The following is a 17,768-nucleotide window of genomic DNA, read 5'->3' as shown; positions in this document are numbered from 1 at the left end:
TTGGTAAGGCAACTCCAATCTTTTCATGTGCTGCATAAATATAAATATATACCTGCTTACTATAATTTTCCACTCCATGCAACTGATGGAGTGGGTTATAGCCCACGAAAGCTTATGCCCAAATAAATTTGTTAGTCTATAAGGTGCCACAGGGATTCCTCATTGTTTTCCCTATATACAGTATTTCTTATTTCATTTAATTTACAAACTTTAGAGTTGTAGTTCAGTGATATGTTTGCTGCCCCCAAAACCAATTTTATTTTAGTCTAATAGTCCATTAAGAAGGTAATTTGCATTACCACTTAGGCATACACAGTCATGTCTAATGCAGATCTCAGGGTACTTTTTATACTACATACCTCTGTGAACAGAGATCACAGAATAGGGTAACTTTTTTTTTTCATTATGCCCGTCAAGAAAAATCAGGAACAATTTAAACTCCATGATAGTGTAAACTGTATTTAAAGAAAATATTCTTTCTTCCACCATTTAGATTTTTTTAGCCACATCCCTGAATATCAATAAACTGTTGGGCCAAATTCAACACTTGGGTACATCAGAGACTTAAGTTACTGCAATATAACTGAGAGCAGAATTTGGCCCTCAGTCTATTTTTTGAGGTGATTTGGAAGTGGAGTGGACAGACCTTTAAAGTTCCAAATCCATTGCTTAATAAAATAAACTCCTTTAGAGTCAGAGTACACTTATTTCTTCCAAGACTTCTTCATTCTTCTGTGCAAGTGTAATGCACCCATGGCTGGTTCAATTGTGCAGACTGAAATTGAGATCTATGGGTTCAAAGACATGAATTGTTACTGACTGAACTAAAGGACTAGGTCCTTTAGTTTAGCTGCATCAGCAGACTCCAAAACCACTAAATGTTGACTAGCCAATAGAGGGGAGGATGAAATCACACTGGTAATGTGGATTACACAAGTTTCAGGTGATTCACTTGCCATTACATTTTGAAACAATATAGAGTATACATATGTTTATATATCCCTATTAGAAGATATTAGTTTTGTAGGGTTAAATTGTCCATTTTTAGCCAATGATCCAAGAGAAAATTATATTTTACATTAACTCTAAAACGGTAAGTGTTCAGTCTCCTCCATTTAATTCAAAACCAAATGCATTTTCAATGCATATTTACATTTTAAGGCTTACTTTAGTTTTTAAAAAAGGTGAATCTCTAGGGCATCTAACAACTTTTCATATTAGCAAATAGAAAAGGAATATTAATTTCAAATGGGATGTACTGGTGTCTGTATAGTCTTTATGTTCAAACACTGAAATCATAGAATAAGCTGTAATGAAATGTTGCTTGGTTTCCAAGCTTAGCCTTTACAATAGCATATGCTGCTATGGTTTAAAAAGAAATTTCATAATTTCACATATTTGCACTAATTTTCAGAGAAACTAGTCTCTCCAGGTGGTAAAATAGTCTAGCGTCCTTTCAGTTGGAATAGAGAAAAGAAAAATTGCCTTTGTTCCTGGAATATTCCTTGATTGCTGGGTGGTTGCAATCCTTTGTGAAGAAGACTGAATTGCTTTGGTGGTTGAGAAAATTGTCTCCTGTATCCTTCCTGCTGCTGATAGGATGTGTACTGCAGGGGTGGCTGATTAGAGATCTAAGATAACAAATCAAAAACCATGGTTAATAATCCTCTGAAGTAGAAGAGAAATGTATGGGCAACCGTATGCTTCTTTAAAATAGATCAAAATGTATTAGTTTGCATACTATAAACCATTCTGGTTCCAGTAGGTGCAGATAGCCATGGCAACTGCTAAAATAAAAGCTGAAAGCATTGGTGCAATCAAAGCTTTAATAAACAAACGTGATAGGATAATATACTTTCCCTAGAAAATGCAGTAGAAAAGTCAAGTTGTTATTAAGGTCATAGAGTCAAGTTTCTACATTGCTATTCTGTATTCTTTCTAATGATTTAAAGGAAAAGCAAAATAAATAAAATGTTGTCATTACATATAGATATGCATTAATATATGAAAGTTTTCTCATAATAGTGTAAGGGCTTATTAACTCCCTAAATGCATTTTTAGTTGGTAAAATAAAATTCACTCATGAAACTCCTTCCTTTTGTTTGCCATTTCTACAATAAGATACTTGGAAATGTTTAAATGAGGAGGGGGGAATGCAGAGTAAAACAAGTTGAAGTCTGTCAGTTTAGGAGGAAGCCACAGAGCTCTGGGCCTACTGAAGAAGCTTCTCTGACTTGTAGAGAGAGATCTATGATCTTTTCAATTTCTCAGGCACTGAGCATGGCTCTTGAATCACATGGAATCATCTTTAAAGATACCTTGGCCATTCAAACATTAGTATCTGCTAGCATCTATGAATATACAGAGCATCACGAGAAGAGTACTTATTACATATAACCTCATCCAGTGGGAATCAGGAATAAAAGAGTTAAAGTCTGTCCCCAGGTCTTTTGAACTCACCAATCCTTTTATGTAAAACACACAATACCATCTAGAATGGTTTCTACCATGATATAGTTTGCCACTGCATGTGGTGCCAGCTGTAGAATAGTGTTGAAATTCATGCTAAAAGATTATTGTAACAGACATAGCAAACTGGCTTAGCTAGTCAATTTAGAAAGGGATTTTAAACATGGTTTCTTACTACAGTTATAAATCCTGTGTAAATAAGACTTTAAATTGGAATTAAACCTATAAATCACTTAAGTTTTTGCATTCCACAAATATACTGTGATCCTATTTACTCTTTAGCTAGTAGAAGTCCAAGCAGTATGAGCTTTAACAACATGGACAAAAAAAGGACAGGACAAATAAAATTAGGGTCAAATTCTGCACTTATCACATATAAATTCAGTCTTACACCAAATTTACAGGGGAGAACAAAATTTGGCTCTACATCATCCTATTTCAATCAGAGTAAGAATGATAAACTCCTTGTAGTAGTAAAATTAGGCCTGAGAAATAAAATAGTTACAATCTTTTCTAAATGTAAACATGTAAAGGAAAAGAATTTCAGGAAAACGAACAACCTTAAAAGAGAAAATAAAGAGCAAAAAGTTATTAAAAGTGTATTGCAGGCAAAAATACATGCACATAAGGTTTTGCATGCTCAAATTGGAGGCCATCCTCTGAAAATTTAGGCCTTGATCTTCTAGAGGAAGAATTAAATACACAGTTTCAGAGTAGATAGAGAAGGTTTTGAGAGAAGCAAGGAGAAAACAATCTTGGACACACATTTATCTGCTAAAGTTTTAAAAGTGGCATGCTACACCTATAAGTTATAAGCTGCATTCTGCTTTTTGATTTCAGTGTTAGGTTTTTTTGGTTGAAACATTGAGGAAAAGAATTTCAAAACAAAATTATCAGTAAAAAATTTGCTTTTTGGTCATAAAGCTATTTTTGTTAAAGATGCTCTGGGGGAAAACTTTTTAAAAGCTCTACTCAATTTACAAAATACTTATTTAGGAGACTATGGCACTAAGATGTTAATTAATGTCTATTAACCAGAGCTGGTCAGGAATTTTTTGACATTTTTTTTTCCAATCAAAAAATGTAGATTTGTCTAAACCAAAACTTTTTGTGGGAAACGTTGGCTTTGATGAATTTCCTATTTTGAAAAGTTTCAGAGTAACAGCCGTGTTAGTCTGTATTCACAAAAAGAAAAGGAGTACTTGTGGCACCTTAGAGACTAACCAATTTATTTGAGCATGAGCTTTCGTGAGCGAGCTCACGAAAGCTCATGCTCAAATAAATTGGTTAGTCTCTAAGGTGCCACAAGTACTCCTTTTCTGTTTTGAAAAGAAACTTTGAAAAGAAGTTTCAAAACTGTTGAAATGGGACAAGTTCCATTTTTCATTTCAGAGCATCTTTGTTTCACAATTTAAATAAACTGTAGTTAAAAAAATTTAAATCAAAGGATGATATAAAAAAAGAAATGTTTCAAAATATGAAAATGAAACAGTTCAATTGTCCAAACCTAATTTTATTTTCAGATTTTTGGTTTACAAAAACATTTGAAATTTCAATTTTTGATGGGAAAAAGGAATTGAAATTTCCTGGGATGGGAAAACCATTCCTTACCCAACTCTACTAATAAAATACCAGGACTTGCGGTTCAAAATGTAAAACACAAAACTGAAAAATATATTTCTAAGATAAGAACAATCTTTGCAAAATTAACTGTCCCGACAACTGTGCACAAATGGAAAGGACCTCATAGAAGAAATCAGATTTGTTCTAGACAAGAAATCAAGCAAATAATTTCTGACTCTCCTGGCAATTTCTGACTCTCCTGGTCACCGTGTTTATCCTACTATAACCCAAATAAAAGTATCTATGCAATTATGGCCTAGGTCAGTATAAAAGGGAGTATACTCAGAGATCTGCAGCATGCCCAATAATTCTGCTAGTTACACATGGTTATCTATTATTGCTCTTTTCTGGTAGAATTTTAAGAACAAATTGCCAGAGAAGAAGCCAAGCCAATGTCAGTGCGTTGGCAAATTTCATCCTTTCAGACTTTTATCATAATTAAAGAGCAAGATTTCAGCACTTGATCAATGTCTGCTGCTATCAGTGATTCTGCTAGCTAGGCTTACAGTGAAGTAACTTCTACAGCATATATATCATGAAGTTGTGGGCTGCACATTACAGCAAAGCCTATGAGCGAGAGAGAGAGAGAGAGAGTGCAGTGCAAGATTGTACAGACAGCTACTGGCAAAATTCTTATCTAAAATGTCAAATTATGGCCAGGGATTGTGAAGTAGAGATTGTGAAATAGAGGAGAACAATGAAAACACATCAACTCCTCCTCATTCTATTCCTGCCATGGTAAATGTATTTAAATGGTTTACATTAGAACCAGGGGTGAAAGTAACTGAGGCAAGTTACCGGTACAGGGTGGGGCAGCTCCGGTCCCCGGAAGGGACGGAGCCTCGGGTGGAAGGGGTGGGGCTGGGGGGGGGGTCAGCGTTCCCCAGCCAGCCCTTCCAGTCCAGCTAGCCCACGCCGCCCAGGGCTCCTGTGCTGATTTAAAGGGCTGTCGTAGCAACAGCGGCATCCGGAGCCCTGGGCCCTTTTAAATCGCCGGCCCCGGGGCAGCTGCTCCCTTTGCCCCCCCTGCCCATTGTTAAAGCACTGCAGGGTCCTTTGCCACAGCCCTGCCGACGGGGGGGGGAGGGGGGGGCGCAGCAACATTAAAGCGGCAGCGCTTTAATGTCCCTGCCCCTTTCGCCTCCCCTGTCGGTGGCCCTGCTGGGACGGACCCTACCGGCAGGGCCACTGACAGGGGGAAGGGCAGTGAAGTTAAAGCACTGCAGCGGCAGCACTTTAAGGGCGGTCCTTTGCTGCGACAGCGCTTTAATGTTGCTGCCCCTTTCCCCCTCCCCACCCCCGCGTCGGTGGCCCCGCTGGTACGGACCCTACCAGCAGGGCCGCCGACAGGGGAGGCAAAAGGGGCAGGGACGTTAAGGCATTGCAGCGGCAACACTTTAATGTGGGCTGGGTATGGGGCGGTGCCGGCTCACTTTCACCCCTGATTAGAACTAATGTACACTTCAATCTTCCTGGACATTCTATAACAGATTTAAAAGTAGCCATACTTGAACAAAAACTTCAGAAACAGACTTCAAAGAGAAACTGCAGAACTTAAATTCATTTGCAAATTTAACACCATTAATTTGGGCTTGAATAGGGACTGGGAGTGGCTGGCTCACTACAAAAGCAACTTTCGCTCTCCTGGAACTGACACCTCCTCATCAATTATTGGGCGTGGACTGCATCCACCCTGATCGAATTGGCCCTGTCAGCATTGGTTCTCCACTTGTGAGGTAAATCCCTTCTCTTCATGTATCAGTATATAATGCCAGCATCTGTAATTTTCACTCCATGCATCTGAAGAAGTGGGTTTTTTACCCACAAAAGCTTATGCCCAAATAAATCTGTTATTCTTTAAGGTGCCACCGGACTCCTTGTTGTTTTTGTGGATACAGACCAACACGGATACCCCCTGATATTAGAACTAGAGCAATCTCACTCTGGCAGGATTTGCTGGTGAGTGTTTAAAACTACCCAACTAGAACCACAAAACTGGTGACCAGGTGAATTATAGTATGCAACCTTTGGATCATAGCTGTTCATGGAAATTGTGCCTGTTGAAATCATAAGAAATCTCATAAAGTCAACATTTGCAATGTATGCTAGAAGAAGCAGTGTCTCATAGAAGATAATGTTTAAGAATTGCTTTAGTAGATACTACCTTTTGGATGAGCTGTAAAGTTATGGCCTGACCACATGTGGCCTTTAAAGAATCATGACAGGATATAACCACAAAGTCCTGATCAAATTTAAATAGCTAACTGCAGTGTTTCACCCAACAAATGGCTACATTTCAATGGTTGGTGCAGTGGATCTTAAAAAACAAACAATATGCCCATGTTGTCAAATCTGCTTTCTTCAACAGGTAGGAACATTTACACTGTCAAACAAAGGAGAAGTTGAGCCATGTAATCCTTCCTTTGGGCCTTTCCTTTGTGCTTCATAATCGAGAGTATTTGATAGCGCACCATAATTTCTCTTAAGCGATTAAATTAATATTCAAACAAATACAGTGTTGTCAGATAAAATATTCTGGCTGCAAGATGTAGGAGTTTGCAGGATATTTAGTGCTGTTCCTGTAGAACTTCAGTAGTGCGCACAGATGCTTTACTGACCATTTGACAAACTCTGTAGTGATCTCTAGGTTCCTGCAATGTGCATAACTTCAGTGTTCTCTTCACCTAATATGTCTTGCAAAGGAAATAGTTGTAAAGAAATAGATTTATATGCATCAAGTGTATACATTAAAAGAAATCCAAGATGTTTAAATGACTAATTTATAATCACTGAGACAAGGTGGGTGAGGTAGTATCTTTAATTACATTCCTAATAAATAGCCAACTCCATGCAAGTTCAAGCAAATTACCTCCAAACTTAAAACTTAATTATATACATACAGTCTCCTGAGAATGATTATACCTCCCATCAGACAGATGCTCAGGTGTGGATGAAATTTTCTACATTCCAGCCATCCTAATTTGATTGAATTCACTTTCTACATTCTAGAGTTATGTTTCTAAGTGATTGTGGGATGCATGTGTCCTGCCACTTTTGCTATTAAGTCAGTATTATGTCCAGAGGGAACGAGAAATGGTCTGTTGAACAAAGTAAACTACTAGGACCATTATCAGGATGCCTCTGAGGCTGCACATTATGGTGCAGTTTACACAGTAAGAAAAAGTCCCTGCATGTAAGAATCTGAGATGCCATTAAAAAAAGAAAAAAGAAATATGTACTCCCAGAATAACCCATTACTGAACCTCCAGATTCCCCAAAACGAGCAAGAAATTGGCTTGGAGGAAAAGAAAACCAAGTTAGAGTAATAAACAGTAAGTGACTTCCAGATAATATAACATTCAAGCTGGTGCTGCAGACAGAACATTGTTTTCCTTCCCCCATGATGGTTCTGTGTACATCCCATTGAAGATAGAGGAAAATTGATCCAAATACAAACTTTACTGTGCACAAAATTACACATCTTTATTGTGGTGTTCTCTTCCTCCATCAGTAAGTTTTTGGGGACATGAGTGAGGAGCCTGAGTCCCCCCAACATCTTGCTTAGCAAGCGACTCAGACATGTGATCAAGAAGCTGGCTTTTTTCTCTCTTTGGTATCACTGCAAGCCTCCCCCTAATGTACCCAGACTGCTTACTCTGAGGAGGCTGGCAGAGGGAGTCATGACCCTATCTTCTATTCCTATCTGTTTCTCCATTGGGTGCATGAATGAAATGGATCCAGTAAGATGTGTTGGGCAGGTTTTTTGGATGCTATGCCACAAGTCCCAGATGTAATCTAGCCTTTAGTATAAGAAGTCCTATGTTTTAGGAATGAATGATGTTTTTGTTTGTTTTATCATGGACTGTGAAATCAGATAGTTTGCATATTTCAGATGTAAGATTTCATATTCTGTTTTCTGGAAATGTAAAGTGTGGTGATAGTCATTGATACTATTTCATAAATATTTAGCTGTAGATTGTTGGCATTTTCTTCCTTAATGGACAAAGGAGGAAGCCTACAAGTGCCTGCAACAAACAAAAAATGGTTGAGTATTTTGTGTGTTTTCAGCAGCTCCTCATTAGCTGTGTAACAAAAATTCCCAGCCCTGGAAATGGATCTTTCCCTAAACACTGTTGAGGTCCATGGTAATCACTTGTTAAGACTTATTTGACAAGTTATCTGAATAAAAATAGCAGGACTTGAAAGATTGCATTTCAGTGAGCTTTTTTAATACTCTGTGAAACATGCCAGCCAAGTCTCTCTGATTTATATTGAGATTTGTTCAATGTAAACTGCTTTAGAGGCAGTTTTTAAAGTCCCTGAGTTTTAAGTTCTTCTGATTAAGGTGTTTGTGATGTTTTTCAAGGTCCATTCCTGCTCCGATTAATTCCAGAAGTGCTGCAGTGGTTCCATGAAAGCTATTTAAATTTTACTTATCTAAATTGTCACAGCTTGAGATGCAGGGTAAAAGGCTGGTGGCATATTACAGTGACTGAAGGGCCTGTCAATGTAATCAAAGAGACCAAATAGAATGTAAGAAACTGTTTCATCTTGATCTCTTTCATCTGCAGAAACCTGATAGAACCCGCTAGAAGATTCTGGCATAGAAAAATGTTTAGTCCAGTGCAGCTATTTGGATAGACTCTTCAGAACAAAGGGAGATGGAAGGATGGTGTCACCATGCCTCAGTGGGTTGCAGGTGAGGACACCAGATTCAGGACAAACTGCTGAGAAATAGCGCAGACTCACCCCCAGACTGGTGGTTATTCTATCATTAGATTATACCAAGCCAGTAACAACAAAAGTAAACTTCTGTCTCACCACACTGGTTAACAAGAAGTCAAAAATGCTGTCTCCTTAGGCATTCCAGCCCTTGTCGCACCACCCAGACAATAGACTTTATGATGAGTGGTTACTGAAAACCAATTTCCTCAAGCAAAGGGTTCTTCTGATCTCAAGAGATCAGCCACATAACCAGGTTAATATATAACTCATCTTACCCAATAATCACACTATTGCCTATCCTTTAGTAACTAAAATCTAAAGGTTTATCTGTAAGAGAAAAGAAGAAAAAAGTTAAAATGGTTAATAGAGCATATACATACAATCATTGCAAAGTTCTTATATCAGGTTTGTAGCAGTGATATTATGGACTGCTGGCTTGTAAAGTCTCTGGTAACTTCAAAAGATTGGAAGGTCTTCAGTCCATAGTCAATATGCTCTTTTCAGTTGTAAATCCACAGTCCAGAGAGTCAGAACAAGAAAAAGAGGCAAGATGGAGATGTTTCCAGAGTCTTTTATACCCTTTGCCATGTACTTGGAATTTTACTGCCCCAAAACAAAGTTCAGACAGCACAGTTTGCGGAAAATTACAGGCACAAGATGGAATCCAAGGTCACTTAAGTCACATGCCCCTTACATGCTTGCTGACTCACATTGGAAGGTGTTTCCCAAATTCTGGTTGGCTTCTGGCTGGAACATTCACAGGAAGACTCACCAGGTGGGACTATGACCTATTGTGAGAGTTAATTGCCTTTGATGGACCACCAGCACAAAGCCTTCTGGCTTCAATATAGATTTTACCTGGTGGGTGTTTGGGATACATATACATATACATATATACATATACATATATATATATATACAGAGAGAGAGAGAGTTAATATTCAAAACTTCAGGTACAGTGATGATACATGGATTTAAACAAGATAATCATTTTAGCAAATTATAACTTTTCCATTGCATGATACACTTTGTACAAGTTTTGTTGCAATTGTCTAACAGTGGCAATATTAATTACATACATGGTCATATTTCAATCATACAGTATCAGAGGTAAAAGATAGAATATTAGAACCACTGGTAATAGACATTTTAAAATAAAAAGAGATTAATGAGACTAATCTATATGTACACTAATTTAGGTGCTGTGGTGGTGTGAGAGGGCATCCCGGGGCCTACACATGCTAGAATGTGTAAAGACAGTATCCAGGTCATTTGCACCTGTAATCCACTGACAACTCTGCAGTACTATAATAGGCTTTAAATACATTGAGGTCCAGCTTTTGTCCTAGTGTAAGTGACTGCATCTGACTTCATGGGAATGGTTAGTGCAAAACCAAAAGGGGCTGGAGATAAACTTCAGGTTCTCAATAAACTGGACACATACACAGAAAATAAAATATAACAGCTCAATCTGTTACTGAGCAAGCCACAAAAGCGGCCCTGCAGCAAGCTGAAATTCAGCACAGCATCCCTCTGAAAACCATTTAGCACCCAGGCGACTACACAATAACAGCACTGACAAAGGAAAGGGCCACTGATAAATGTGATTTAAGCACCAATCCTGCAAAAACTTACATGTCTGCATAACTTTGAACCTGTGAGTAAACCTACTAAAGGTGAGGGGACTATTTGCATGTGTAAGTGATTGCAGAATCAGGGTCTTAACAGCCAAGATAACATCTATCAGTCTCTGGCAGGTGGATAAAGCAGTCATGAAAGAGTTGAGTGAGCTTGGGACCAGCTGCCCCAGGAGGACCATTGTCATTAGCAATATCAGAACTGGCCAAATCTGGCAATAGAAAAGTTATTAAGCAAATTACTGTCACTGTACTCTTTATAGATATACACATATTAATTAAATTATATTATTTATATTTAAATACACACAATTTATATAACACACACACACACACACACACTTTACTTTCAGTGGTTGTGCATTCCTGCGCTTCAAAATACTTTTCTACAACCTTACCAAATGCACAGAGATAGTTCTCTAATTGTTCCCAGGTGGGCCCACATCTTTTTTTGTTATACCAAGACCAAAAATGAAATCAGCGCAAAATTATGATGGATCAAGAGGGATAAATTAGAAAAGCAATAAGAGCATCTTAATAATTGCAAATAACATTTCAAATCCTTTTAAGGTCTGATCAAAAGCCCCTTTTAAGTCAGAGTATTTTCCCAGGTCTGGCCATCAAAGAGCAATCAGAGCCCAGTACACGTGACATAATACATAGAATTGTGACAATGAAGGTGATGTAAAGCAATACATGACATGTGGGGTTTTGACCTGGAATTTCTGCAGACCTGTTTCATAGAAAAATAAACTGAAAAGGAAATATGTAATCTTAATATCTTGGTACATGGGAACAAATGGTAGGGAGAAAAATGTGATTTAGTGGTGTAACAAAGTAAAAAGTATTTATTACCAGTTCATAAATTTGTGAGTAAGTTATATTTCATGCGGCTAACACAGTAATATATCATTTCTCTACAAAGAGGAAGAGGTTCCTTATAGTATCAAGATTTAAAATACACTTGTACTTTAAGAGGCTGGTTCTATTATGGAATGTTGACCTCCTAACCAATCTAGTTGTGGGAAGAATAACCCATGACTAATGGCCTACTAGCTGCTCAAGTGTCCCTTATTTGCTAAGATTGTAACTTTCAGAAATGTTCCGTTTTATAGATCTGTATGTATAAAAAGCAGCCAAGGCACTACTCAGGACACAATAGATATTTTTTCACATTAGTATTCAATAGATTATTGCTGTCAATAGTTTCCAAACAATTACTTTACATACTTGTGGGACCAATCCCAAAACCTGGTTTTGCAGTAGAGGTGATCTTAAAAAACCCACCACTAACAACCAAACAAAACCCCCCAAAAACCAGAGCATAACAACTGAATTCAGTGTGTTTGGGAATATTTAGTACTGATCTTGTAAGACAGTACATATACCTAATAAGGGTGTTTCACTGCACAGTTTTCACTATATATCACCATTTGTATCTAAATTATTGTGGAATCGAGTACAGTCATAACACACATCTTTCTGGTAAAAAATCAGAGATGTTATCCGTGAAATGATTACTATTATTAATGTATTTTGTTTGGTACCTTCACTAATCCTCAAAAGCCTTTGCAGAATTACAAATTCCATAGACTACCTATAGGGTTAGGTTGTATCTATTAGTCACAGGTCTGAGCAGAGGTGGTATAGATTGTCTGGCTATATTGAAAGGACAGGAGATATTTGACATGGGTTTAATCAGGCTGCAACTTTATTATTAGATGTCTGGGACTAAATAGCAGATAAAAGTGTACAGTGCAGGTAACCCCATGTTTATTCCATAATTACTCCAGGGGGCTTTTACCATTTCCCCCTCTTTTTCCATCCAGGTTCCTCCAGCAAATCCATTTGCTGGGATCTTACCATCCACTCCCTCCCCATAGGAGGGTTAAGATGCGCTGTAAGAATGGGGGTTGGCTCCCTGCCGTACCAATCATAGGAGTCCTCAACCACCCCCCATTTGTTCCTTTAATGAACACCTCTTTTGAAGTAGTTTTCCAAACCATTTATCCAATCACTGTATACCGCTAGCGGGCTGCGAGACAGTTTGTTTACATTGACTGTCCGCATGCACAGCCTCCTGTAGCTCCCGGTGGCCATGGTTTGCCATTTTTCTTATATACATAAATGCATGTTTACAAATTGAGGTGGCTAGACTTCAGTCTCTCTCTCTCCGCTTGTTATTAAGCTTTGCCCAGGTAATTGTATTTTTTAGATATCAGTAAGGAAAAGGGCAAACTATACTCTTCACACAACACAACTTGTCTGCTATTTTCCTCACTAGGGACAACACACTTGTTGCTGGCAAAGAGACTTATTTCAAATTAATATTAGGAATTCATTAAAAATACTGCAATCATTTAATATACCATAGTTACTTGCTAAATGCTAGATCAACTTCCCTTACTACCATTAGCCACTAAAGTCACCTCTTTTGAATCACAACTGTCCACTCCAGTTTCTCTTCCAACATTATTCTATTAAAAACAATGCAGCAATTTATTTTGCTTATTTGTTTGCAAAAAAACATGAAATCTGCAATTTGTTCTATACTTTTAGAAAGGTTTTTAATTCAATCTTTGTTCTCAACAAGGTCAGGTAAAATCAACCAGATCATTTCATTCAGTGGATCAAGTAATTTGCTTTTAGCTTCCTATAAATTTAAAATGCTATGCTGGCAAAGTGACAAATGTACTAATAATTCCACATCTTAGCTTTTATATTTAAGTGCAAAATAATATATGTTGTTTGCTATACTTTTGTAAGTAAATGTTCATAGAAAGTGAACCCATAAGTGGCATGAACATAGATTAAATGAATTTATTTTGAAGTGAATAAAAATTCATAGGATTTTATTTGCCCAGTTCTAATTAAGATCTTAGAAACAGTTTTCTGGTAGATTAGCAATATATACAATATACAACTGCTTTTTGGGGTTTTGTGCAGCTAAGCCTAGGTCAGTTTTGTCTGTATCAATGCCTTTGTAGTCACTGCATTTGGAATGGTATTATTAGAGAAGCTTTCTCACCATTCTGAATTTTTTCTCCATGTAGAAATTTGTTTATGGGTGTTTTAGGAGCCTTACAAAGTTCTACTGATTCTTGTTTCCAGATTCTGGAGAGAAGCCAGTGCCCAGATTAATTATGCAAAGACCAGAACAACTGGTGAAATATTATGAATTGCAATTTTCTATTGCTACACAACTTTTATAATCGCATTTCTGATAGTTGTCTTCTACACCTACAGGGCTCAAAAAGGCACGCTAATGATTGGATTTCAGCCTTACCTTTGAACATCCTTGCTTCTGGAGACTGCTTTCCTATATACAAGTTACATCTTTAAAATTCCTATAAAGTAGTTTTTAAAGAGTTTCTTTTGAATGGCTAGAAGTCCATAGATGTTCAAGTGTTTTCAACATGCTATATAACTTTTAGTGAACCTCTCCCCTACCTCTAAGGGCTGAGAGTAAGTGACAGGATCTAACAGTGATGACTGGTGGAAAAATAAAACATGTGCCCTAGTTCCCAGGGAATCCCCTGACCTTCAAACATTGTTATCAATATGGGCATAATCTGACTTTTGTTTTGACTTTGAGGTTTTCATTTGTTTCTCTTTCACAACCTGCTATATAGAGCCTGGGGCACGAAGGGTGTAAAAAGCAGGTTGGTTGAATCACCTGGACATAAAAGAAATGAAAAAGGGAATTTTTATTAATTAATAATTATTATTATCATCATCATCATCATTATCTATTCGATGAGCCCTAGTCTTGGACCAGGACCCCATTGTGCTAGGTGCTGTACAAACACAGAGCAAAAAGATGATGCCTACCCAAAAGAGATTAAATCTAAGTGTTTAGTGATATTGGGGAAAAGGGGCAATTAACAAGATGTGCAATTATCAAGACCTAACATTTTGCCTGTATGTTTACCTGTCTTGTCTATTTTGATTGTAAGCTATGTTGGACAGGAACAGTGTCTTCCTATGTGTTTGCATAGTGTCTAACAAATTTTGGGCACTACCACAATACATATTGGATAATTATTATTATTATTATCTCATTTATATTTAGAGAACACCAGGGCTTCATTAACAGTGAGTGATGCTATTAAAGTACCTACATTTTTTTTTTTACACAACCTAGAGGATCACTATTTTTTACCAAAAAACAATTCCAGTTTCCAGATCTTCAGGAGCATTCATTCCCATGATATCCTGTTATCACTGTGACTTCTGTGGGAAAAAACTGCATGACACCCCTGGATGTCACATAACAAAGAAGCAGTTGAAAAAAAGACGAGCTAGAAATAGAAGACAGGGCTGGAAGCAAAATGTTGTCTGTAAGTACTTTTTCAGGCTGCATCAAATATACTGGAATGTTAGCTGGCTAACCTATTTATATCACATGGCTGCAGTAGTCTATGTGCAGTAGTCCCAGATCACACAGAACAATAATATGGAGTGTTAAAATGTATGTTTTTCAAATGTGCTTTTCAGACTGTCTCCTAGATATGTTAGAAAACAGGAATATCATTGTTGCCTATTTTAGAAATCAGTATATTGAAAAGGTAAAGGAAAAACTATTTCAAATAGGCCTTTTTTAAAAGGTTTTAGTCAAGACCTTTAAATATGCCTTTTTAAAAGGTTTTAGTCAAGACCTTTAAATATAGTCAAATCCATCAAATTGTTTTTAAAAAACCCTCTTTGTACAAATTTGGGCAAACAGCTAACCTCATTTTGCCCTTTATTTTTTGTAAAGCTTTTAGATTAATTAATTCATATATGAATATAATTTGATAAGACATATTGGATGCATTCTGAAAAGCAGTCATTAATCATTGTAATGTATGATCTCAATCGTGTTTTCTCTCTTTAAAATATATTGTTATATTAATCAATAATTGCTGCAGTCATGCAGTTGTTTGTGTTTTCCTTTTAAAGAATGATGGCAGTCATTCGCTTGATGTTTGTAATGGCAAATTAAATATTTGACTTTTGACTTTCTCATAATAGTCTTCTCCAAAGCAAACTGGATTTCTGTTTGCTGAGTGTCAGAATTGAGAGCTAATGATGTAATCTGATTCTTTACCAGCAAGGGAGAAAAACATTTGGCCTGAAGCAAAATGTTTCAAATCCTTCCCATACAAATGTCAAATCATATAGATCATGCTCTACCCATTGCACACCTTTGATTGACAGATGGTCTATGCTACATTGACTGTGCATTTTTGTAAGTCTTTACTGTGAGTGGCAGTTTAGTAACTGAACCCCAGTGTTGTGTTGTCATCATACACAAATAAATTTATAGTGATGTGGTCTTAAACTTGACTTTTCTGAGATTACTTTAGAATTTACATATATATTTAAAGTCTTAAAAAATGAATATATTACTTTCCATGCTGGATGGGAAAGGCTGTGTGGTCCAGTGGACAGGGCAGAAGACAGGGCATCTGACTATATAGGTTCTATTCCAGTCTCTGTTTGACCTTGGAAAAGTCTTACCCAATCTGTGCTTTGGTTCCCCTGTTGTCAATAACAGCTACCCACTGTAGTGGACCTTACACCAACCTTTGCACAGGATTATTTAAAACATATGGGTGAACTAAAGCACAAAAATAAATACAAGATCAAAAAGCCCTACATACTATAATCCTCTGTTCCCCCTCATAACTAGTATAGTACGGAACCGGCAGTACCAGTCCAAGCTCCCTCATGCTGCCCTGCCAATGTGCTTTATCTTAACTCAGGAGGGACAAAAGGGTCTCACCTTCAGGGGTGAGTGGTTGAGGCCGTTTCTATGTACTTGTTTCATCTCTGGCCTCTGTGCTGAGACTGACATCAAGGACCAGTTATAACATGATTCAGGGACAGGTACATAAGGACTGCTCAGACACTTTCAGCCGAAGCTATTTTTAATGAAAAGTTGGGTTTTGATTAAATTTTTTTTTCAAAAATATCTGCTTTCCACAGAAAATTTAAATGCATTGTTGTGATGCTTTCGGGGTTCACCCAGACCAGTAAGAGGTGTGTCACTGCCTGCCCTGCAAGCTTCTATCCTGTGCAGCTTTGTCTCAGAGCCTTGCCACCAGTAGCATGCTCACAGCATAATGGCCTCTCCTTTGCTTCCCCCAGCCTAGTTTTTCCTTTGCAGGCTGATATCAACAGTCCCCTCCAGTCCTGAGTTTCTCCAAAACTGTCACTCCTGTAGTGTCCAGTCCCACTCACTGCATCCTCACAAAAGTTATCAAGTTCACTGCCTTCAAAGAGACAGAATACACACCGAGCTCCTAGACAAACTAAAATAATGAAACCCTCAGCTTAGTATACAGCACTGAGATAGTTTTGCAAAATTAAAACAAGTTTATTAACAACGGAACCTAGATTTAAGTGATACCAAGTAGAAGGAATAGGGATACAAACAGTTACAAAGAAACAAAAGTGAAAATGTGCTTCTAAGACTAAACTCTAACTTAACACATTAGAGTCTTTTGTTCAAAAATGTTTTCTCACCACAGTCATTCTTCCAGTCATCAGCCAGGATTCTACACAGAGCCCAAAGCACTTGGTTTCTTTGTCTCCTCAGGTAAAGGATGAGACATTTGCTTTTTGCCTCCCCTTATATCTTCCCAAAGTTCATTGACCTATTTGAAGGGGCATGAAGTCTTCCTGGGAGTGCAATCTCCATCTCCCATTGAGATTGTTAAGTGGTCATCTTCCCACCATTGCTTGCCTGATGGCTTTGTTTACCTTGCATGTAAAAGTGCTTTTGCTGGTCTTAGGTTTAATTTATGTTGGAGACACAGTCAAGGCTGTGAAATCCTTTTTGTCTAGGGCAGGCTGTGATTAGGAACTGTGTGCCAAACGCATTTGAGGAACGTATATCCAGCACACATCTATCATTGTTTATAGACTGTCCATGCATACATCACACAATAATATTAATGATCAGCATGTTATCAGTTTTCATATTACACCTTATAGATACAGATTACTACAACAGTGAGTTGGGGCAATGTGTGTGTCAGGTCTGATGAGTTATGGTATGGTGTACCCTTTGCCACTTGACATTGCGAGTTTCCTTCCGTCACAATGGTCAAAAAACGGAATACCTGAAAAATGAAAGATTTTCATTAGGTTATGCCATCGCCGTCCCTCATGAGAGTTGTAGTTCAGGTGCCTCAGCTCCCCATTCTTCTCTATGATCTTGGATTCTCAACTGGATTTCTTCTCCCATGCTCTCTTAGAGACATGAGGCTCACACAATGCATCAAGTGGCTCACAAAGAGAGGAGCACATGGTGCATCACGGAATATG

General features: G+C 37.7%; 1 long non-coding RNA gene across 1 annotated transcript; it reads left to right on the top strand.

Annotated features, from left to right (window-relative positions):
• Nucleotides 1-5,701: 5,701 nt before the first annotated feature.
• On the top strand, nt 5,702-13,761 carry LOC311520085. Its single transcript, XR_014711484.1, has 4 exons — nt 5,702-5,828; nt 5,955-6,051; nt 8,664-8,791; nt 13,701-13,761. It is a non-coding gene; the product is annotated as an uncharacterized lncRNA (long non-coding RNA).
• Nucleotides 13,762-17,768: the final 4,007 nt, after the last annotated feature.

The sequence above is a fragment of the Lepidochelys olivacea genome (genome assembly GCF_965140295.1).
Source record: "Lepidochelys olivacea isolate rLepOli2 genome assembly, chromosome: 4".
Classification (NCBI taxonomy): domain Eukaryota; kingdom Metazoa; phylum Chordata; order Testudines; family Cheloniidae; genus Lepidochelys; species Lepidochelys olivacea.
Note: the sequence above shows the minus strand (reverse complement) of the source record. Positions and strands in the feature narration are given on the sequence as shown.